General features: G+C 37.4%; 1 pseudogene; it reads right to left on the reverse strand.

Annotated features, from left to right (window-relative positions):
* Positions 1–339: 339 nt before the first annotated feature.
* Positions 340–23,375, reverse strand: LOC116626187 (annotated as a pseudogene).
* Between the last annotated feature and the right edge of the window lie 1,240 nt (positions 23,376–24,615).

Consider the following 24,615-nt stretch of genomic DNA (forward strand, 5'->3'; position numbering starts at 1 on the left):
ACACTACATAAAAAAACTAATCAGGTACTATACAGTGGCTAACGGAACATAAAAAAAAAAAAAAACGTAAAGTGGACTGGATTTTAAAGCAAATACAAGTAAATTACTAGATATATACAAGAACTTTAAAAGGAGTCTTTAGCTCAAATTTAAAACAAACATTCCTGGGGCACCTGGATGGCTCAGTTGGCAAGTGTCTGTCTTCTGCTCAGGTCATGATCTCAGGTTCCTGGTATTGAGCCCCACATCAGGCTCCCTACTCAGCCAGGGAGTCTGCTTCTCCCACTCTCTGCTCATGCTCTCTCTCTATCTCTCTCAAATAAATAAACAAATAAAATCTTAAATACAATAAAACAAACATACAGGACTGGAATCCTCAGAATTTTCTAGTGTCTTGAAAATCTCCATTTTCTCTTTATCTGTCCTGAGGCATTCATTTGATCAACAAGATCACTTTGATCTAAAAGATCTTTATCACTAATGACCTCTCCTGATACTTTTACTTCCCTTTCATAAACCTAGATTTTAATAATTCCATTAATTCCTTAAGGTCTAAAATTTTCTTAGATTAATTTAATCGAGACTGACCACCTTGGAAATGATTTTTGTGGATGATCAACTTTTCCAGTTCTCTTTTAGCATCTGCTCTTTCCTCATTTTTCTGATCCATAGTATTTGCTGTGATGAGATGATACACAACAACTGGCTTTGACTGTCCAATTCTATGAGATCTATCCTGAGCTTGAGGATCAAAGTGGGGGTTCCAATCACTATCATCAATGATAACTGTATTTGCTGCAGTCAAATTAATGCCCAAATCACCAGTTCATGTACAATCAAAAAAGATAAAGAGAAAATGGAGATTTTCAAGATAACTAGAAAATTCTGAGGATTCCAGTCTTGAATGTTTGTTTTAAATTTGAGCTAAAAACCGTCTTTTAAAGTTCTTGTTTGCATCCAGTAATTTACCTGTATAGGTTTTATTTATTTTTTAAAATTTTATTTTATTTTATAATGTTATGTTAGTAACCATACAATACATCATTAGTTTTTGATGTGGTGACCCACAATTCATTGTTTTCGTATAATACCCAGTGCTCCATGCTGTACGTGCCCTCCTTAATAACCATCACTAGGCTAACCCAACCCCCCCCACTCCTCTAAAATTGTGTTTGTTTCTCGGAGTCCATAGTCTCTCATGGTTTGTCTCCCCCTCCGATTTCACCCCCTTCCTTTTTCCCTTCCTTCTCCTAATGTCCTCCATGCTATTCCTTATGTTCCACAAATAAGTGAAACAATATGATAAGTGACTTTCTCTGCTTAACTTATTTCACTTAGCATAATCTCCTCCAGTCCCATCCATGTGGATGTAAAAGTTGGGTATTCATCCTTTCTGATGGCTGAGTAATATTCCATTGTACATATGGACCACATCTTCTTTTTTTTTTTTAATGTTTTATTTATTTATTCATGAGAGTCAGAGAGAGAGAGAGAGAGAGGCAGAGGCAGAGGGAGAAGCAGGCTCCCCGCCTAGCAGGGAGCCCGATGCAGGACTCGATCCCAGGACCCTGGGATCATGACCTGAGCCGAAGGCAGACGCTTAACCATCTGAGCCACCCAGGCGCCCCTGGACCACATCTTCTTTATCCATTCATCTCTTGAAGGGCATCTCAGCTCTTTCCACAGTTTGGCTATTGTGGACATTGCTGCTATGAACACTGGGGTGCATTGGCCCTTCTTTTCACTACATCTGTGTCTTTGGGGTAAATACCCAGCAGTTCAATTGCTGGGTCATGGGGTAGCTCTATTTTTAATTTTTTGGGAACCTCCACACTGTTTTCCAAAGTGGCTATACCAACTTGTAATCCCACCAGCAGTGTAAGAGGGTTCCCCCTTCTCCACAACCTCTCCAACATTTAGGTTTTAAAATCCAGATTATCCACTTTACTTTTGTGATTATGCATATTTTTTTCTCTCTCTGAATAATCCATGGATCAATCAAGCCTGCTAAACTTGATTTTTTTTTGAGAGAGAGAGAGAGAAAGAGAGCATGAGCAGAGGGCAGAGCAGAGAAAGAGGTAGAGAGAGAATCTTAAGTAGGATCTAGACCTAGCACAGAACCCAAGGCAGGGCTCAATCTCACAATCCTGACATCATTACTTGAGCGAAAATCAAGAGTTGGAGGCTTAACCAACTGAGTCACCCAGATGCCCCGAACTTGAAATTTCTAAAATGACAGTAATCCACTAAAATGTCCAACATTCTTGTCATTTAAAAAAAGAAAAAGGCAGAAACTTGACCTCTGGCTTTTAGTTCTGGCAGCATTGGATGCAAAATTAAGAATTTCCCAGAATTTGTTACAAAATCTTCATCAATCTTAAACTCTTGTGTGATCTGGTCTATAGGATACTCAGTCAAATATGGATGATTACAGCATTTATGAAGGAGCATCATTATATTCTGCACCTTCAGATTAACTTCAGATTGTACAGGGATGTTCATTTCCACAACAGCCCTTTCTCAGTCTACTTCTGGCCACATTTGACTGGTCAATTTTTCCAGTTCACTAGGGAAATCATCTATTTTGCTATAATTTATTGACTTTCTAGTTTGCCATCTTGGTCATGCCATGGTACTTAGTTAACTGTTCCTTTTTCACTGGATTCAAGTGTGTTTGCAATTGCACCATTCACAATGGCTGTATAAAAGAGTTGTTTCTTTGAAAGTGGTGCATAAATGACTATTTCTCATTTAGGAGGAATTTTAAAAGCAACATCAGATTTTAGTCACTTAGGTAAAAAAGATGTTAGAATCTGGTGCAGCATGTGCAAACACTCTGTTCTCTTTATTTACCAATAATATCTTCTGCAGTTTCAGAAAGACTAGTGATATCATACCAAGATTCAAAGCTTTTCAAGTCACCGAATACATCTGGCAACAAAAAGTTTAGTGATGGCCAAAGTTCTGAAAAATTGTTTTACAAGGGAGTCCCAGGCAAAAGAAGTTTGTTATCTGCATTGAATCATTTTAACTACCTGATCAGATGGCACTTCATATTCTTAATCCAGTGTCCTTCATCTACTATTAAGTATTTCCAATAACTATTGTAAAGTCTTTTGGTGTCTCATGGCTATTTCAAATGAAGTAATTACCACAGGATGAATATTCAGTGTCCCTTTTTACTTTTGAATATTCTTTACACAATTTTCAACGTTCCTGCTGGGTCCCATGAAATAATTTAGTAGGAATGTCTGGTGTAAATCTTTACAATTCAGCCATCTATTTAGGAAGTGTAGACAAAGGACCACAGACAAGAAAAGGTCCTTGTAGTCCTCTCTGAATCATTAATGCAATTGTAGCAATACACTGAACTGTCTTTCCCAATCCCATTTCATCTGCTAAAATGCCATTAATTCCGTTTTCCCAAAGTATCCTAAGCCATTCCATGCCTTCCACTTGGTACCATTGCATCACTCTTTCTGGGAAGTGTTCTGCTTGTTGAAATGGTACTCGCTGTTCATGACAATTCCGAACTGGGATGAAAAACAATTTAGTATTCTACCTAACCATTTGAGACAATCTATATTTAATTATACTATTTGAATCTTCGTTTTTCTGAAGGTCTTTTATACAGAAAAGGACCTTTTATAGAGATTAAAAAAGGACCTTTCATTCTCGTTCTCTATTTATTTATTTATTTATTTAGCCATGGACAAAATTTCCTCTTTTGCCATTACCTCTGAAATATTGTATGATTCATCTTCTCTTCCTCTCTACTTTCTCATAACTGGATTGTATCCACCTGCATCAATGGAATTTTTACCCTTAGTAACTTTTAAAGATTATTTTTATCTCTCCAATTCATCTTTCTTCTTCTGTTCCTCTAGTTGTTGCTGTTCCATTTAGTCAATAAAAAGTTGGAGTAGATCTTGCTTTTTATGTTGAAGTCTACAGTACTGAATGTCCACAGGCTCTCTATCCCATGACATGGGAGTCTTTTCTATCATCCTTTGTTCTCTCTCAAACCTAGCAGCCTCAAGCTCTTCCTCCTCCAGCATGGCTTGGGTAATCACTGCAGTCTGCAGTTATTCAATCATATGTGGGGCTAGACCCACTGCTGCTTGCAGGCCACTGTGCCAGCATGGCTGGACACGCAGCGTGGAACCAGTCCTCTCTCAGAATCTGTACCACTGCACTCTAAGACTCACAGCTGCTGCCTGCCCAGCCTTCCTTGCCAAATCCCCAGCCAGGGAAAAATACATGTAACAAATAAGTTCTTTTTTTTTGTTGCATATTTTTTTTTTATTTTTTTATATTATGTTAATCACCATATATTACATCATTAGTTTTTGATGTAGTGTTCCATGATTCATCGTTTGCATATAACACCCAGTGCTCCATTCAATACATGCCCTCTTTAATACCCATCACCAGGCTACCTCATCCCCACACCCCCATCCCCTCTAGAAACCCTCAGTTTCTTTCTCAGAGTCCATAATCTCTCCTGGCTCATCTCCCCCCTCCAATTCCCCCCCCTCTTCATTTTTCCCTTCCTACTATCTTCTTCTTCTTTTTTTTTTTTAACATATAATGTATTATTTGTTTCAGAGGCACAGGTCTGTGATTCAACAGTCTTATACAATTCACAACACTCACCATAGCACATACCCTCCCCAGTGTCTATCACCCAGACATCCCATCCCTCCACCCCCCATCAATCCAGCAACCCTCAGGTTGTTTCCTGAGATTAAGAATTCCTCATATCAGTGAGATCATATGATACATGTCTTTCTCTGATTGACTTATTTCGCTCAGCATAAACCCTCCAGTTCCATCTACGTTGTTGCAAATGTCAAGATTTCATTCCTTTTGATGGCTGCATAATATTCCATTGTATATATATACCAGATCTTCTTTATCCATTCATCTGTTGATGGACATCATGGCTCTTTCCAGAGTTCGGCTATTGTGGACATTGCTGCTATAAACATCAGAGAGCACGTACCCCTTGGGATCACTACATTTGTATCTTTGGGGTAAATACACAGTAGTATACTTGCTAGGTCGTATGGTAGCTCTATTTTCAACTTTTTGAGGAACCTCCAGATTGTTTTCCAGAGTGGCTGCACCAGTTTGCATTCCCACCAACAGTGTAGGAGGGTTCCCCTTTCTCCTCATCCCCGCCAACATCTGTCATTTCCTGACCTGTTAATTTTAGCCATTCTGACTGGTGTGAGGTGGTATGTCATTGAGGTTTTGATTTGGATTTCCCTGATGCTGAGCGATGTTGAGCACTTTTTCATGAGTCTGTTGGCCATTTGGATGTCTTCTTTGGAAAAATGTCTGTTCACGTCTTCTGCCCATTTCTTGATTGGATCATTTATTCTTTGGGTGTTGAGTTTAATAAGTTAAAGGTCCCTACTATTATCGTATTGTTGTTGATGTGTTTCTTTACTTTTGTTATTAATTGGCTTACATAATTGGCTGCTCCCATGTTAGGGGCATAGATATTTACAATTGTTAGATCTTCTTGTTGGATAGACCCTTTAAGTATGATGTAGTGTTCTTCCTCATCTCTTATTATAGTCTTTGGTGGGGCGCCTGGGTGGCTCAGTTGGTTAAGCGACTGCCTTCAGCTCGGGTCATGATCCTGGAGTCCCGGGATCAAGTCCCACATCGGGCTCCCTGCTCAGCAGGGAGTCTGCTTCTCCCTCTGACCCTCCTCCCTCTCATGCTCTCTGTCTCTCATTCTCTCTCGCAAATAAATAAAACCTTAAAAAAAAAATTTATTATAGTCTTTGGTTTAAAATCTAATTTGTCTGATATAAGGATTGCCACCCCAGCTTTCTTTTGGTGTCCATTAGCATGGTAAATCACTTCCACCCCCTCACTTTCAATCTGGAGGTGTCTTTGGGTCTAAAATGAGTCTCTTTCAGGCAGTATATCAATGGGTCTTGTTTTTTTTATCCAATCTGATAGCCTGTGTCTTTTGATTGGGGCATTTAGCCCATTTACATTCAGGGTAACTATTGAAAGATATGAATTTAGTGTCATTGTATTGCCTGTAAGGTGACTGTTACTATATATTATCTGCGTTCCTTTCTGGCCTATGTTGCTTTTAGGCTCTGTCTTTGCTTAGAGGACCCCTTTCAAGATTTCTTGTAGGGCTGGTTTTGTGCTTGCAAAATCCTTTAGTTTTTGTTTGTCCTGGAAGCTTTTTATCTCTCCTTCTATTTGCAATGACAGCCTAGCTAGATATAGTATTCTTGGCTGCATATTTTTCCTGTTTAGTGCTCTGAATATATCATGGCAGTCCTTTCTGGTCTGCCGAGTCTCTGTGGATAAGTCTGTTGCCAATCTAATGTTTCTTCCATTGTAGGTTACAGATCTCTTCTCCCGAGTTGCTTTCAGGATTTTCTCTTTGTCTCTGAGACTCGTAAGTTTTACTAGTAGATGTTGGGGTGTTGACATTTTTTTATTGATTATGAGGGGGGTTTTCTGTGCCTTCTGGATTTTGATGCCTCTTTCCTTCCCCAAATTATGGAAGTTCTCTGATATAATTTGTTCCAATATACCTTCTGCCCCTCTCTCTCTTTCTTCTTCTTCTGGGATCCCAAATATTCTAATATAGTTTAGTCTTATGGTATCACTTATCTCTCAAATTCTGCCCTCATGATACAGTAGTTGTTTATCTCTCTTTTTCTCAGCTTCTTTATTTTCCATCATTTGGTCTTCTATATCACTGATTCCCTCTTCTGCCTCATTTATCCTAGCAGTTAGAGCCTCCATTTTTTATTGCATCTCACTTTTTGATTTCGACTTTGTTAGATTTTAGTTCCTTTATTTCTCCAGAAAGTGTTTCTCTAATATCTTCCATGCTTTTTTCAAATCCAGCTAATATCTTTATACTCATCATTCTGAACTCTAGTTCCGACATCTTACTAATGTCCATATTGATTAGGTCCCTGGCAGTCGGTACTGCCTCTTGTTCTTTTTTTTGAGGTGATTTTTTCTGTCTTGTCATTTTGTCCAAAGGAGAATAGATGAACGAGAGAACAAAATGCTAACAGGGTAACAACAACCCCAGAAAAATGTACACTAAACAAATCAGAAGAGACCTGAGACCAGAGAAAAAGAAAGGGAAGGAAAGAAAGAAAGAAAGAAAGAAAAGAACAAGAAGATTAAAAAAAGAATATGATCAAATATTGTCAGGCTGGTACATAGATCAGTGCTACACACTAGATTTTGCACGTATTTTGGTCTGTTAGAAGAAACTGCCTCCCAAAATTTTAAAGAAAGAAAAGCTTATATATGTACAAAAATGACTGTAAAGATGAAAATTATAGAAGATTTTATAAAAGGAATTGATAAGATAAGAAGGTGGTTGAAAAAAGAAAGGAGAAATTTAAAGAAAAAGGGCGTGATTGTGATCAGGCAGGAGACTAGAACAAAGCTATACACTAGAGATTTAGGGTATATTTTGTCTATTAGAAGAAACTGTATCCCAAAATTTCAAAGAGAGAACAATTAATATATATACCAAAAATAACGTTAGCTACTATGAAGGGATAGAATATGACTCTAAAAATGAAAAATAAATAAGATTTTTTAAAAAAGGGATTGGTAATGTGTTGGTTGAAAAAGGGAAAAAGAAAAATTTAAAAAAAAAGAAAAAGAAAAAAAAGAAAATTAAAAAAAAAAAAAACTTTGAAAGACTAAAGAATTTGGGGGAAAAAGCCATGAATTCTATGTGCTGTATTTCCCTAGTGCTGGCGTTCTGCCGTTCTCATTGATCAGTAAACTTGGTCTTGGCTGGCTGTTCTTGCTGATTTTCTGGGCGAGGGGTCTGTTGCAGTGGTTCTCAAATGTCTTTGCCTGAGGCGGAATTGCCCTGCCCTTGCCAGGGGCCAGGCTAAGTAATCTGCTTGGGTTTGCTTTCGGTAGCGTTTGTTCCCTGCAAGCTTTCCGTACAGATTTGGAGGACAAGAGTGAAAATGGCAGCCTCCCAATCTCTGCCCTGGAGGAGCCAGGAACTCGGGGCCCCACTTCTCAGTGAGCCCCCAGAGTAAAGCAGTCAATCACTCCTTTCTTCCCGGTCTCGGGCCGCACTCCGTGCTCACCCAGCCTGTGACTGAGCATTTCTATCTCTGGCACACGACCCCGTTTGGAGTCTCCAAACCCAGCAGATTCCTGCAGAGTGCTCACATGCCACTCCTCCTGGGGGAGGAAGGGGAGTCTCCCCAGATCTGCCACTTGTTCAGACCCTGCTTGAAGAGCAGTGGCTGGCTGTGCCGCAGATCATGGTTTATGGCAACCCCAAGCTGAGAGCCCACTCCGTGGCTCCGTCTTTGCAGCCGGCTTCCCTGCTCTAATACCTGGGAGCTCTGATGCACTTAGGCACCCCCGATCTTTCTGTGACCGCAAGGGTCCTGAGACCACACTGTCCCAGCAAGGGTTCCATCCCCTGCTTAGCCACTGGAGAGACATCCCTTAGCGGACCAGACTTCTAAAAGTTCCGGTTTTGTGCTCCACCACTCTATCACTTGCCAGTAGCGGCTGATGGAGGCTCCCTCCCCCCGCCGTCTATCTTCCCAAATATCACCTCTGATTCACTTCTCCGCACATCCTACCTTCCAGAAAGTGGTCACTATTCTGTTCAGAGAGTTATTGCTATTCTTTTCTTCGATCTCCTGTTGAGTTCGTAAGTGTTCAGAATGGTTTGATCCTTATCTAGTGAATTCCTGGGATCAAACGAAATTTAGGTCTCCTACTCCTCCGCCATCTTGCTCCTCCCCTAACAAATAAGTTCTTATTAGAAATTTAACAAAGACCCATTTGTTTTAGTTTTATTGAGAATGAATGGATATATATCACTGCATGTTCTTTAAAGATTTTATTTTTAAGTAATCTCTACACCCAACATGGGGCTCGAACTCACAATCATGAGATCAATAGTTGAATGGTCTACTGACTGAGCCAGCCAGTTGCCCCTATCACTGTATAATTTTAATGCATAGAGCATGATGGTTTGATTTACATATATCATGAAATGATAACCGCAATAGGTTCAGCTAACATTCCATCTTCTCATATAGATACAATAAAAGGAAAAACTGAAGAAAAAAGAAGAAAAATTGTCCTTGTAATAAGATTTCTTAAGATTTACTCTAACAAATTTCCTATATATCCCACAGCAGTATTAGCTCCAGTCATTATGTTGTACATTGCACACCCATGGCATATTTATCTTGTAAAATAACAAAATTTAACTGAGTAAACTTTTTGTTTGAGTATAGTTTACACATGATGTTACATTATTTTCAGGTGTACAACATAGTGATTCAACAATTTTATAAATTATGCTGTGCTCACCAGTAGTGTAGCTATCATCTGTCATCATAAAACACCATTACAATATTATTGACTATATCCCCATACGTTTGTTCCATTATGTCCAATCTTGAACCAACCAATGAAATGTCTTATTTTGCTTTTTAAAAGTTAGGGACAGAGTTAGATTTACTCCTAGACTAAAATAAAAGGATTTACCCTTCCCCCTTAACAAAGACCTGGAGATAGAGATGAAGGTATTATCTTTCCAAGTCAATGCCAGAGTAAAGGAAAGGAAAAGAAGGAAAAGGAGTTTTATGTTCATTTGAATTTGAAGTCTTGATTCATCATCTTCAGTGGCAGCAGTCAATGCTGATATCAGTTACTTCTCATCCTCATTAACTTAATTTAGAGATCTCAAGGATCTTTTAGATTTGCAGCAATGTCTGTGGACTGGATTACTTGGTAAGGTGCTTTTCAATGGGTCACAAGATTATCTTCCTCTGATGATGTTTGAGAATACCAGTCACCAAGCTCTTGACTATGACTGTCAGATTCCTTTGAATAGGATTAAGTAAGGCTTCTTTAACCTGTTGATGACAGGCTTGATCATAAGATATTAGAGACTTATAGAAGCAGATTATACTTGCATAAGGCAGCAAGAAATCAGAATGTTGAATACTGGCAGAATTTCAAGAATTTCTAAGGTTTTTGTTAATGCTCCTGTGATTTGTCCAGTCAAGTGGGTGCCTCAATCATTGGATATAGGGAAAAGTACAATTCAAGTGGGAAACACATTTTTAATTTTTTTTTTTTTTTTTAACTGTGAGGCCATCTGCTTTCCAGGAAGGAAAGTCTATCCCATCTGGAAAATATATAACAACAAGAACATATTGAAAACCCATACAAAGTGGCAGTAAAATGAAGTCCAGCTACAGGTAATTAAAGGGCCAAGAAGGAAGTGTGAAGTCTCTAGGAACAAACAAACAGTTTTTCCAGGATTATGAATCAAACAGGTCAGACACTGCTGGTTGACTGTTTCTGCAATTTCATAGAAGTCTCTACACCAATGTCTATTCATAATCTGAGTCATCTTAAATGCACTATTGTAGATCAAGGAATGTAAAAAAAAAAAAAAGTAAAAGTAAAAATATGGGGTTTTCCAGGGATCTAGGAAGAACCTGTGGCTGTCTTGATTCCCATTGTCCCAAGTGTTTCTTAGTTTACAGTCATTGTTTGCCCACCTTTATTTCTGATTCAAAAGCAGACTGTTGTCATGTTACAAGGACATCAAGATGGCAAAAGTCTGACAATGAGGAGGAATTTCTTGCATAAGGACAATGGACTTTATCCACGTGTGTCACAGTCTTACAAATACAATATAGAGAAGACAGTATAATTTATTTAACAATGTTTTCCATGTATTTTACATGTCAAATAAGGTTAATTAGTTCAACAAATTATTTGGAATATTGAAGGTAAAAAAATAAACAAACAAAAATTTAGAATTTGAGTTTGGCAAGTTTGTCAAAAATATCAAAAAGATTGGAGAGCCTGAGTGGCTCAGTGGGTTGGAGTGCTCTACTTCTTGATTTGGGCACATGTCATGATTTCAGGTATGTGTGATCAAGCCCCACATTGGGCTGGGTGCTTGGCATGGAGCCTTCTTTTTTTTTTAATTTTTTATTGTTATGTTAATCACCATACATCATTAGTTTTTGATGTAGTGTTCCATGATTCATTGTGTATAACACCCAGTGCTCCATGCAGAACGTGCCCTCTTTAATACCCATCACCAGGCTAACCCATCCTCCCACCCCCCTCCCCTCTAGAACCCTCAGTTTGTTTTTCAGAGTCCATCATCTCTCATGGTTCACCTCCCCCTCCAATTTTCCCCCCTTCATTCTTCCCCTCCTGCTATCTTCTTCTTCTTATTATTATTTTTTTCTTAACATATATTGCATTATTTGTTTCAGAGGTACAGATCTTTGATTCAACAGTCTTGCAAAATTCACAGCACTCACCATAGCACATACCCTCCCCAGTGTCTATCACCCACCCACCCCATCCCTCCCACCCCACCCCCTACTCCAGCAACCCTCAGTTTGTTTCCTGAGATTAAGAATTCCTCATATCAGTGAGATCATATGATACATGTCTTTCTCTGATTGATTGACTTATTTCGCTTAGCATAACACCCTCCAGTTCCATCCACGTCATTGCAAATGGCAAGATCTCATTCCGATTGATGGCTGCATAATATTCCATTGTATATATATACCACATCTTCTTTATCTATTCATCTGTCGATGGACATCTTGGCTCTTTCCACCATTTGGCTATTGTGGACATTGCTGCTATAAACATCGGGGTGCACGTACCCTTTCGGATCCCTACTTTTGTATCTTTGAGGTAAATACCCAGTAGTGCAATTGCTGGATCGTATGGTAGCTCTATTTTCAACTTTTTGAGGAACCTCCAAACTGTTTTCCAGAGTGGTTGCACCAGCTTGCATTCCCACCAACAGTGTAGGAGGGTTCCCCTTTCTGGCATGGAGCCTTCTTGAGATTCTCTCTCCCTCTCCCTCTGCCCTCCACCCTCCCTCCCTGTCTAAAAGCAAATAAAAAAGATGAGGGTTTTTTTTGTATTTTTTAAGGCATACACTTATTGTGATGAGCACCATGTATTGTATATAAGTGTTGAATCACTAAATTGTACACCTGAAACTGATATTTCATGGTATGTCAACTAACTGGAATTCAAATAAAAACTACATATGCCAACCTGATCAAAATTATAATGACATTTTTTTCAAAGTGCTGGAACAAACAATCCTGATATTTGTATGGAATCAGAAGAGACCCCGAATCACCAAGGAAATGTTGAAAAAGAAAACAAAGCTGGGGGCATCACGTTGCCTGATTTCAAGCTATATTACAAAGCAGTGATCACCAAGACAGCATGGTACTGGCACAAAAACAGACATACAGACCAATGGAACAGAATAGAGAACCCAGATGTGGACCCTCAACTCTATGGTCAAATAATCTTCGACAAAGCAGGAAAATCTATGCAATGGAAAAAAGACAGTCTCTTCAATAAATGGTGCTGGGAAAATTGGACAGCCACATGCAGAAGAATGAAACTCGACCATTCTCTAACACCATACACAAAGATAAATTCAAAATGGATGAAAGACCTCAATGTGATACAGGAATCCATCTAAATCTTAGAGGAGAACATAGGCAGTAATCTCTTTGACATTGGCCACAGCAACTTCTTCCAAGATACATCTCCAAAGGCAAGTAAAACAAAAACGAAAATGAACTTTTGGGACTTCATCAAGATAAAAAATCTTCTGCACAGCAAAGGAAACAGTCAACAAAACAAAGAGGCAACCCACAGAATGGGAGAAGATGTTTGCAAATGACACTACAGATAAAGGGCTGGAATCCAAGACCTATAAAGAACTTCTCAAACACAACACCCAAAAAACAAATAATCAAGTCAGAAAATGGGCAGAAGACATAAACAGACACTTCTCCAAAGAAGACATACAAATTGCTAACAGACACATGAAAAAATGTTCATCATCATTAGCCATCAGGGAAATCCAAATCAAAACCACAATGAGATACCAGCTTACACCAGTTAGAATGGCAAAAATTGACAAGGCAAGAAACAACAAATTTTGGAGAGGTTGTGGAGAAAGGGGAACTCTCTTCCACTGTTGGTGGGAATGCAAGTTGGTACAGCCACTTTGGAAAAAAGTGTGGAGGTCCCTCAAAGAATTAAAAATAGAGCTACCCTGTGACCCAGCAATTGCACTACTGGGTATTTACCCCAAAGACACAGATGTAGTGAAAAGAAGGGCCATGTGCACCCCAATGTTCATAAGGACAATGTCCACAATAGCCAAACTGTGGAAAGAACCAAGATGCCCTTCAACAGATGAATGGATAAAGAAGATTTGGTCCATATATACAATGGAATATTACTCAGCCATCAGAAATACCCAACATTTACATCAACATGGATGGGACTTGAGGAGATTATGCTAAGTGAAATAAGTCAGGCAAAGAAAGTCAATAATCATATCATTTCACTTATTTGTGGAACATAAGGAATAGCATGGAGGACATTAGGAGAAGGAAGGGAAAAATGAAGGGGGGGAAATCGGAGGGAAAGATGAACCATGAGAGATTGGACTCTGAGAAACAAACTGAGGGTTTTAGGGGGAGGGTGGGGGGTATGCGTTATCCCAGTGATGGGTATTAAGGAGGGCACGTACTGCATGGAGCTCTAGGTGTTATACAAAAATAATGAATCATGGATCACTACATCAAAAATTAATGATGTATTGTATGGTGACTAACATAACATAGTGAAATAAAATAACAAAACAAAACAAAACAGGGGCACCTGGGTAGCTCAGTTGTTAAGCATCTGCCTTCGGCTCAGGTCATGATCCCAGGGTCCTGGGATTGAGCCCCGCATCAGGCTCCCTGCTCCATGGGAAGCCTGCTTCTTCCTCTCCCACTCCCCCTGCTTGTGTTCCCTCTTTCGCTGTGTCTCTCTCTGTCAATTAAATAAATAAAGTCTTTAATTAAAAAAATACATATAGTTATTATTTAAGCAAAACTAAAAAAATTTAAATAAAATTGTTTTAAAGTATTTTCCTAAATAGGATCACAGATAATCATGAAATGTAAAAAAAAAAAAAAAAAAAACGGTAAAAAAATCTTTCACTATCTGTTATCAAAATTAGACCAAAAGTAAAAAAAAAAAAAATCCTTTTAACAGAGAAACAACCAAATACTCATTTTGCTTCAGCTCATTTTTTATATTAAAACTCATATTTTAGATAAATGTATTTTAATTTTAGACAGCTTGACTACACATTAAAATTTATTTTCAAAGTTTTATTTTCTATAAAACTTCTACAACTTTCTTTTTTACATTCTAATCTGGTCCTATGTTTTATTTTCTCTTTAAAGCAGCTTCATTTTAAAATAGAATTCCTTTTTTTTATCAACAATAAAAAAGGAGTCTCCACCATTCATACTTACCTGGCATATAGAGATGTTTCCCTTATTAGTAATAGGAGTTTCAATTATTGCATATGTTAATTTTTTTAACTTGTGAAACCCTAATTTCTAGTGAAAACTTAGTAATCAATTGTGAACTGTTGTATCTGCATTTTTATTTGCAAATTTATTAATACATTTTAAAATTTCTAGAAACATGCTTACACAGCAAAGGAAACAGTCAACAAAACTAAAAGACAACCTATAGAATGGGAGAAAATATTTACAAATATCTTATCAGGTAAAGGGCTAGTGTTGAAAACCTATAAAGAACTTATCGAACTCAACACCCAAAAACAAATCCAGTCAAGAAATGGGCAGAAGACATGAACAGATATTTCTCCAAAGAAGACATGTAATAGGCTAACAAACACATGAAAAAATGTTCAACATCACTTGGCATCAGGGAAATTCAAATCAAAACCACAATGAGATACCACCACACACCAGTCACAACTCAGGAAACAACAGAGGTTGGCACTACAGCTACCCTATGACATAACAGTTGCACTACTGCAGAGAAAGGGGAAACCTCTCACAGTGTTGGTGAGAATGCAAAGTGATGCAGGCACTCTGGAAAACAGTATGGAGGTTCCTCAAATGTTAAAAATATAGCTACCTTATGAGCCAGCAACTGCACTATTAGGTATTTATCCAATTGGATAAATATTTATCAAAGGGCCACATGCACCCCAATGTTTATAGCAGCAATGTCCAGAATAGCCTAACTATGGAAAGAGTCCAGATGTCCATCAACAGTTGAATGGATAAAGAAGATGTGGTATATATACACAATGGAATATTACTCAGCCATCACAAAGAATGAAATCTTGCCATTTCCAGTGACATGGATGGAACTAGAGGGTATTATACTAAGTGAAATTAGTCAGTCAGAGAAAGAGAAATACCATGTGATTTCACTCATATATGGAATTTAAGAAACAAAACAGATGAACACAAGGGAAGGGAAGGAAAAATAAAATAAGATGAAAACAGAAAGGAGGCAAACCATAAGAGACTCTTAACTATAGGAAAAAAACCGATGACACCTTCTTTTCACTACATTCTAGTACTATACTGAACAATAGTGGTGAGAGTGGGAATCCCTGTCATGTTCCTGACCTTAAGGGAAAAGATCTCACTTTTTCCCCATTGAGAATGATATTTGCTGTGGGCTTTTCATAGATGGCTTTATGATATTGAGGTATGTTCCCTCTATCCCTATACTGTGAAGAGTTTTAATCAAGAAAGGATGCTGTAGGGGCGCCTGGGTGGCTCAGTCATTAAGCGTCTGCCTTCAGCTCAGGTCATGATCCCAGGGTCCTGGGATTGAGCCCCGCATTGGGCTCCCTGCTTGGGAGGAAGCTTGCTTCTCTCTCTCCCACTCCCCCTGCTTGTGTTCCCTCTCTCACTGTGTCTCCCTCTGTCACAAATAAATAAAATATTTTTTTTAAAAAAAAGGATGCTGTATTTTGTCAAATGCTTTTTCTGCATCAATTGAGAGGATCACATGGTTGTCATCAGGGAAATACAAATCAAAACCACAATGAGATACCACCTTCACCAGTTGGAATGGCTAAAATTAACAAGACAGGGAACAACAAATGGAGGTGATGATGTGAAGAAAGGAGAACACTCTGACACTGTTGTGTGGAATGCAAGCTGGTACAGCCACTCTGGAAAACAGTATGGAGGTTCCTAAGGAAGTTAAAAATACAGCTACCCTATGACATAACAGTTGCACTACTGGGTATTTACCCCAAAGGTACAGATGTAGTGAAAAGAAGGGCCACCTGTATCCCAATGTAAAAAGCAGCAATGTCCACAATAGCCAAACTGTGGAAGGAGCCAAAATGTCCTTCAACAGATAAATGGACAAAGAAGATGTGGTTCACATATACAATGGAATATTACTCAGCCATCAAAAAGGATGAATACCTACAATTTACATTGACATGGATGGAACTAGAGGGTATTATGCTAAGTGAAGTCAATCAGAGAAAGACAATTGTCATATGGTTTCACTCACCTGTGGAACATAAGAAATAGCACAGAGGATCATAGGGGAAGGGAGGGAAAACTGAATGGAAAGAAGTCATAGAGGGAACCAAACCATGAGACTCTTGACTCCAGGAAACAAACTGAGGGTTCTGGAAAGGGCGATGGGTGGGGGGATGGGGTAAGTGGGTTATGGGCATTAAGGATGGCATGTGATGTAATTTGCACTGGGTGTTATACGCAAATAATGAATCATTGAACACTACACAAAAAACTAATGATGTACTAATTGAATTTAAATTTTAAAAAATGGATTGTTTCAGGAATGATGGCTTTCCCTTAGGGGAAAAACAAGATGTCTTGTCATGCAGATTACTTCATTTTTGGAGAGGAGGAATGGAGATTCCCTATGTGGCAGACTCATCAGCACTGATTGAAAAATTCCCAGCTGACCAGTTTAAGATTACATTTCTAGGGGAGGTTGAAATTGCAATTCGATTATGTATTAAGGTTCAGATTTGCAACTCGATCTAAGTGACAACATTTTGGGCTTCTGTGTGTGTGTGTGTGTGTGTGTGTGTGTGTGTTTTAACCATCTTATAACTGGCAGTTTGTACCTCTTAACCACCTCCTTACGATTTGCCCTCCCTCAGCTCCTCACTTCTGATAACCATAAGTCTGATCTCTTACAATTCATTTGCTGTTTTGGTTTATTTGTTTTTTTTAAATTCCACATATAAGTGAGACCATATAGTATTTGTTTTTCTCTCTCTTAACTTGTTTCACTCAGCATAATGCCTTCAAGTTTCATCCATGTTGCTGCAAATGACAGGATATCCTTGTTATTTTTATGGCTGAAAAATATTCCATTATATATATATCACATTTATTTATCAATTCATCCATCAATGAACACTTAGGTTGTTTACACATCTTGTTTATTGTAAATAATGCTGCTAATAAGCATGGTGGTGCAGATATCTTTTCATATTAGTGTTTTTGTTTCCTTTGCATATATTCTCAGTGTGAAATTGCTGGGGCATACGTAGTTTTTTGAGGATCCTCAGTACAGTTTTCCACAGTGGCTGTACCAATTTACAATCCAACCAACATTGCATAATGGTTCTCTTACCTCCACATTAATGTGAGCATTTGTCATCTTTTGTCTTTTGGATAATGGCCATTCTAAAAAGTATGAGCTTATATCTCAGTGTGATTTTTTTAAATATTTTATTTATTTGACAGAGAGAGACATAGCAAGAGACAACACAAGCAGGGGGAGTGGGAGAGGGAGAAGCAGGCTTTCCGCCGAGCAGGGAGCCCGATGTGGGGCTCGATCCCAGGACCCTGAGATCATGACCCGAGCCAAAGGCAGACGCTTAACGACTGAGCCACCCAGGCGCCCCTATCTCAGTGTGATTTTAATTTGCATTTCCTTAATGACTACTGATGTTGAGTGTATTTTCGTGTACTTTTTTGGGCTTTCATATACCTTCTTTGGAGAAACATTTGTTTAGATCTTTGCCCATTTTTAAATTGGGTTATTTGTTGTTGTTCTTACTACTGAATTCTATGAGTCATTTATATATTTTAGGCGTGAACCTCTTGTCAGGTGTTTGGTGTGCAATTTTTTTTTCCCACTCTGTAGTTTTGTTTTGTTTTTTTCACATTGTTCATGGTTTCTTTTGCTGTGCAGAAGCTTTGTAGCTTTATTTAGTCCCACTTGTTTAGTGTTTTGTTTTGTTTTTGCTTCTGCTTTAGGTGTCATCCAAAAAATTATTACTCAGACCCAACTTAAGGAGTTTTTATTTCTATGTTTTCTTATAGGATTTGCATGGTTTTGGGTCTTATGATTAAGGTTTTCATCTATTTCAAGTTAATATTTTGAGTGGTGTAAGACGGATCCAATTTTATTCTTTTATGTGTGACTATCCAATTATCTCAGCACCATTTATTAAAGATGAGGTCTTTTCTCCATTGAATATACCTGGCTCTCTGTTGAAATATTAGTTGGCTGTGTATGCTTGGGTTTGTTTCTTGACATGGGATCCCTTTCCATTTATTCCTCTCTTTCAATTTCTTTTATCAATGTCGTAGTTTTCACTGTAGAGATGTTGCAACTTCTTAGTTGACTTTATTTCTAAGTATTTTACTCTTTTTGATTCTTTTGTAAATGGTATTAATTTCTTTTTACTAGAAAATTTGTTGTGAATGTCTAAAAATCCTACTGATTTATTTTAATTTTGTATCCTGTAACATTACTGAATTCATTAATTATGTCTAACAATTTAAGCTGCATCTTTAGGATTTTCTATATATAAAACAACGTCACTGCAAATAAAGACAATTTTACTTCTTCCTCTCCGATTCTGATATTTTTTTTTCTTTTGTGGCTTCTGTGGCTAGAACTTAAAATACTACATTGAGTAGGATTTCTTTTTTCTTATCTTTCTTCTGTGGTTAAAATTTCTAGTACTATAATAGAATAGATGTTGTGAGAGTTTCTTGTTCCTGATCTCAGAGGAAAAGTTTCACCCTTTCACCATTGAGTATTATATTAGCTGAGGCCTTGTCATATATGACCTTTATTACATGGAGCTGTGTTCTTTCTATGCCTAATTTCTGAAGAGTTTTTATCATGAATGAATATTAAATTTTGTCAAATTCTTTTTCTGTGTCTATTGAGGCAGTAATATACTTATTTTTCCTTCCATTCTGTTAATGTGATGTATCGCATTATTTTATATGGATGTGTTGAACCAGGCTTGCATCCCAGGGATAAATTCTACTTGATCATAGTAAATGATTTTTTAAATATGCTGCTGAATTAGGTTTGCTAGGGATGCCTGGGTGACTCAGTCAGTTAAGCATCTGCCTTCAGCTCAGGTCTTTATCCTGGGGTCCTGGGATGGAGTTCCACATCGGGCTCCCTGCTGCTTCTCCCTCTGCCTCTGCCTATCTCTCTCTCTGTATCTCACAAATAAATAAATAAAATCTTTTTTAAAAAATAATTAGGTTTGCTAATGTTTTTATTTTTTTTTTATTTTATTATGTTATGTTAGTCACCATACAATACATCATTAGTTTTTGATGTGGTGATCCACGATCCATTGTTTTCATATAACACCTAGTGCTCCATGCAGTATGTGCCCTCCTTAATACCCATCACCGGGCTAACCCATCCCCCCACCCCCTCCCCTCTAAAACCCTCAGTTTGTTTCTCAGAGTCCATAGTCTCTCATGGTTCCTTTCTCCCTCCGATTCCCGCCCCCCCTTCATTTTTCCCTTCCTACTCCTAAGGTCCTCCATGCTATTCCATATGTTCCACAATAAGTGAAACCATATGATAAATGACTTTCTCTGTTTGACTTATTTCACTTAGCATAATCTCCTCCAGTCCCACCCATGTGGATGTAAATTTGGGTATTCATCCTTTCTGATGGCTGAGTAATATTCCATTGTATATATAGACCACATCTTCTTTATCCATTCATCTGTTGAAGGGCATCTCAGCTCTTTCCACAGTTTGGCTATTGCAGACATTGCTGCTATGAATGTTGGGGTGCATATGGCCCTTCTTTTTACTACATTTGTATCTTTGGGGTAAATACCCAGGAGTGCAATTGTTGGGTCATAGGGTAGCTCTATTTTTAATTTTTTGAGGAACCTCCACACTGTTTTCCAGGTAGGTTTGCTAATATTTTTTAAAAAGTTTTGCATTTATAATCATCAGGGATATTGGCCTCTTCCCTTTTCTAGTAAGATTATTTTCTGGTTTGATATCAGGATAATTCTGGCCTTATAAAATGAATTTAGGAAGGTTCCCTCCTCTTCTAATTTTTGGAAGAGTTAGAGAAAGGTTGGTGTCAATTCTTCCTTAAGTATTTGGTAAAATTTACCAGTAAAGCCATTTGATCCTGCATTTTATTTTCATTGAGATACTTTTAATTACTGATTTAATGTCTTTACTGGCAATTGATCTCTTCAGATTGTCTATTTTTATTCAATTTTGATAAGTGGTATGTTTCTATGATCTTTAAAAAATATTCTAGGTTGTCCAGTTTGTTAGTATACTTGTTCATAGTAGTCTTTATCCTCTGAATTTTTGTGGTATCATTTGTAATGTCTCCCTTTTCATTTATAATTTCATTGCTTTGGTTCCTTTTTCTTTCTTACTTGGTTAACTTAGTTATTGGTTTGTCAATTTTATCATTTTAAAGAAACAACCATTGATTTAGTTAATCTTTTCTATTGTTTTTCTGTTCTTTTATTTATTTATCCTCTAATCTTTATTATTTTCTTTCTTTTGCTAACTTTGGGCTCAGGTTTTGTTTTGTATTTTTTTTTATAATTCCTTAAATCATAGACTTAGGATGTTTATTTGGGATTTTTCTAGCTTCTTACTATGAAAATTTATTGCTATGAACTTCTCTGTTGGAACTAGTTTTGTTATATCCCTTAAGTTCTGCTATGATATGTTTTTTTTGTTTGTTTGTCTGAAACTTTTTTATTTCCCCTTTATTTCTTCTTTGATCTATTGGTTGTTCAAAAGACTATTGTTTAATTTCCATGTGTTTTAGTTTTTATTTTCCATTTTCTCCCTTCTTTATTTCTAGTTTTATGCCATTGTGATCAGAGAAAATACTTCACATGATTTGAAACTTCATGAATTGTCTAAGAATTGTTTTGTTACTTAACATAAGTTCTATTCTAGGAAATGTTTCATGTACACTTGAGAAAAATGTATGTGCTGCAGTTCTTGGATAGAATGTTCTGTACATGTATGTTCACTCCATTTATTCCACACTGCTTTCAAATCTGTTGTCTCATTGTTTGTCTGGGTAATCTATTCATTGTTGAGAGTGGGATTTTAAAGTCTCCAACAATTATTGTATTACTGTTTATTTCTTCTTTTAGCTCTGTTTTTGCTTTATATATTTAGCTACATTAATGTTGAGTGCATAAATATTTTTATGTCTGTTATTTTTATATTTTAATTTTACTTTTTATTAATTTTTTACCTAAATTCTACTTAATTAGCATATAGTGTAATATTAGATTCAGGAGTAGAACTTAGTGAATCATTACTTAAATATAACCTCCAGAGCTCATCATAACAAGTGTCCTTCTTAATAACCATCACCCATTTAGCCCATCACCCACCAACCTCCCTCCATCAATCCTCACTTTGTTCTCTATCATTAAGAGTCTCAGGGTTTGTTTTCCTGTTTTTTTTTCCTCACCATATGTTCATCTGTTTTGTTTCTTAAATTCCACATATGAGTGAAATCAAAGAATATTTGTCTTTCTCTAACTTACTTCGCTTAACATAATACCCTCTAGTTCCATCCACTTCACTGCAAATGGGAACATTTCCTTCTTTTTGATAGCTGAGTAATATTCCATTGTATATATATACCACATCTTCTTTATCCATTCATCACTCAATGGACATTTGGGCTGTTTCCATATTTTGGCTATCATTGATAATGCTACTATAAACATTGTGGTGCATGTGCCCCTTTGAATCTGTATTTTTGTATCTTTGGGTAAATATTTAGTACTGCAACTGCTAGGTCGCAGGGTAGCTTATTTTTACCTATCTGAGGAACCTCAATACTGTTTTTCAGAGTGGCTGCACCACTTTGCATTCATACCAACAGTGTAAGTTGGTATGAATCCTCTTTCTCTGCAGCCTTGCCAACATCTGTTGTTTCCTGTGTTGTTAATTTTAGTCATTCTGACAGGTGTACAGTGGTATCTCATTGTGGTTTTGACTTGTATTTCCCTGATGGTTGAACATCTTTTCATATGTCTGTTACCCAATTACATGTCTTCCTTGGAAAAATGTCTATTTATGTCTTCTGCCATTTCTTCACTGAAATATTTGGTTTTTTCGGGGGTGTTGAGTTTGATAGGTTCTTTATATATTTTGGATACCAGCACTTTATCAGATATGTAATTTGCAAATATCTTCTCCCATCCCATAGGCTGACTTTTAGTTTTGTTAATTGTTTCCTTCACTATGCAGAAGTTTTTCATCTTGATGAAGTCCCAATGTTCATTTTTGCTTTTGTTTCCCTTTCCTAGAGTGATGTGTCTAGTAATAAGTTGCTATAACCAAAGTGAAAGATGTTGCTTCCTGTGTTCTCCTCTGGATTTTGATGGTTTCCTACCTCAAATTGTCCTCCATCCATTTTGAAATTATTTTTGCATATGGTGTAGGAAAGTGGTCCAGTTTCATTCTTCTGCATGTTTCTGTCCAGTTTTCCCAACACCATTTGTTGAACATGCTGTCTTTTTTTTTTCCATTAGATACTCTTTCCTGTTTTGTCAAAGAGTAGTTTACCATATAGTGGTGGTTTTCTATCCTGTTCCATTGATCTGTGTCTGTTTTTGTGCCAGTACCATACTTTCTTGATGACTATAGCTTTATAATAGAGATTGAAGTCCAGAATTGTGATGACTCCAGTTCTGTTTTTCTTTTAGAGGATGCTTCAGCTCTTCGGGGTCTTTAGTAGTTCCATGCAAATTTTAGGACTGTTTGTTCTAACTCTGTGAAAAAATGATGGTGATGTTTTGATAAGGAGTGTGTTGAATGTTTACATTGTTTTGGGGAGTATAGACATTTAAACAATGTGTGTTCTTCCAATCCATGAACATGGGCCATTTTTCCATTTCTTTGTGTCTTCTTCAATTTCTTACTTAGATGTTCTATAGTTTTCAGAGTACAGATTGTTTACATCTTTGGTTAAGTTTATTCCTAGATATCTTATTGGTTTTGGTGCAATTGTAAATGGGATCAATTCCTTTATTTCTTTTTCTGCTGCTTCATTATTTGTGGACAAACGCAACATATTTCTGTACATTGATTTTATATCCTGTGACTTCGCTGGATGAATGTGTTAGTTCTAGCAACTTTTTGGTTGGATCTTTCAGGTGTTCTACATAGAGTACCATGTCCGCAAATAGTGAAGGTTTGACTTCCTTGCCAATTTGGATGACTTTTATTTCGTTTTTTTATCGAATGCTGAGGCTAAGACTTCCAGTATTTTTTAAATATTTTATTTATTTATTTATTTGAGAGAGAGAGAGAGATCACAAACAGGGGAGAGGCAGAGGGAGAGGGAGAAGCAGACTCCCTGCTGAGCAGGGAGCCTGATGTGGGGCTCGATCCCAGGATCCTGGGATTACAACCTGACCTGAAGGCAGATGCTTAATGAACTGAGCCATCCAGGCGCCCATAAGACTTCCAGTATTATGTTAAATAGCAATGATGAGAATGGATATTACTGTTTTGTCCTGACCATAGATGAAAAGCTCTCAGTTTTTCCCCAGTGAGGATGATATTAGCTGTGGATCTTTCATATATATCCTTTATGATGTTGAAGTATGTTTATCCCTACTTTGTTAAGGGTTTTTATCAAGAATGGATACTGTATTTTGTCAAATATCCCCCCCCCCCCGCATTACCAGAGAGGATCATATAGTTCTTATCCTTTTTCTTATTAATATGGTGTATCACATTGATTTGCAAGTACTGAACCAACCCTGAAACCCAGGAATAAATCCAACTTGGTTGTGGTGAATAATACTTTTGATGTACTGTTAGATTCTATTTGCTAGTATCTTGTTGAGAACTCTTCCATGCTTGTTCATCAGGAATACTGGCTTGTACTTCTCCTTTGTAGTGTGGTCTTTGTCTTATTTTGGAATCAAGGTAATGCTGGACTCAAAAAGGAATTTGGAGTTTTCCTTCCATTTCTATTTTTTGGAAGAGTTTCAAAAGAATAGGTATTAACTCTTCTTTAAACGTCTGATAAAAGTCCCCTGGGCAGTCATCTGGCCCGGGACTTTTGTTTGTTGGGAGATTTTTGATTAGTGATTCAATCTCTTTGCTAGTAATGGGTCTATTCAAATTTTCTATTTCTTTCTGTTTCAGTTTTGGTAGTTTGTATGTTTCTGGGGTTCCTGGAATTGGCTTTCTAATCTTGTTAAATTAAAGAATGCTGAAGACTTTATTTCCATTATTTTTTTATTTAAATTCAAATAGCCAAGGTATAGTACATCATCAGTTTTTGACATAATGTTCAATGATTCATTAGTTGAGTATAACACCTAGAGCTCATCATACCACATGCCTTCTTTAATGCCTATCACCCAGTTACCCCATCCCCCTACCCACCTCCCTTCCCTCATC

The sequence above is a fragment of the Phoca vitulina genome, unplaced genomic scaffold (assembly GCF_004348235.1).
Source record: "Phoca vitulina isolate PV1807 unplaced genomic scaffold, GSC_HSeal_1.0 scaffold84, whole genome shotgun sequence".
Classification (NCBI taxonomy): Eukaryota; Metazoa; Chordata; class Mammalia; order Carnivora; family Phocidae; genus Phoca; species Phoca vitulina.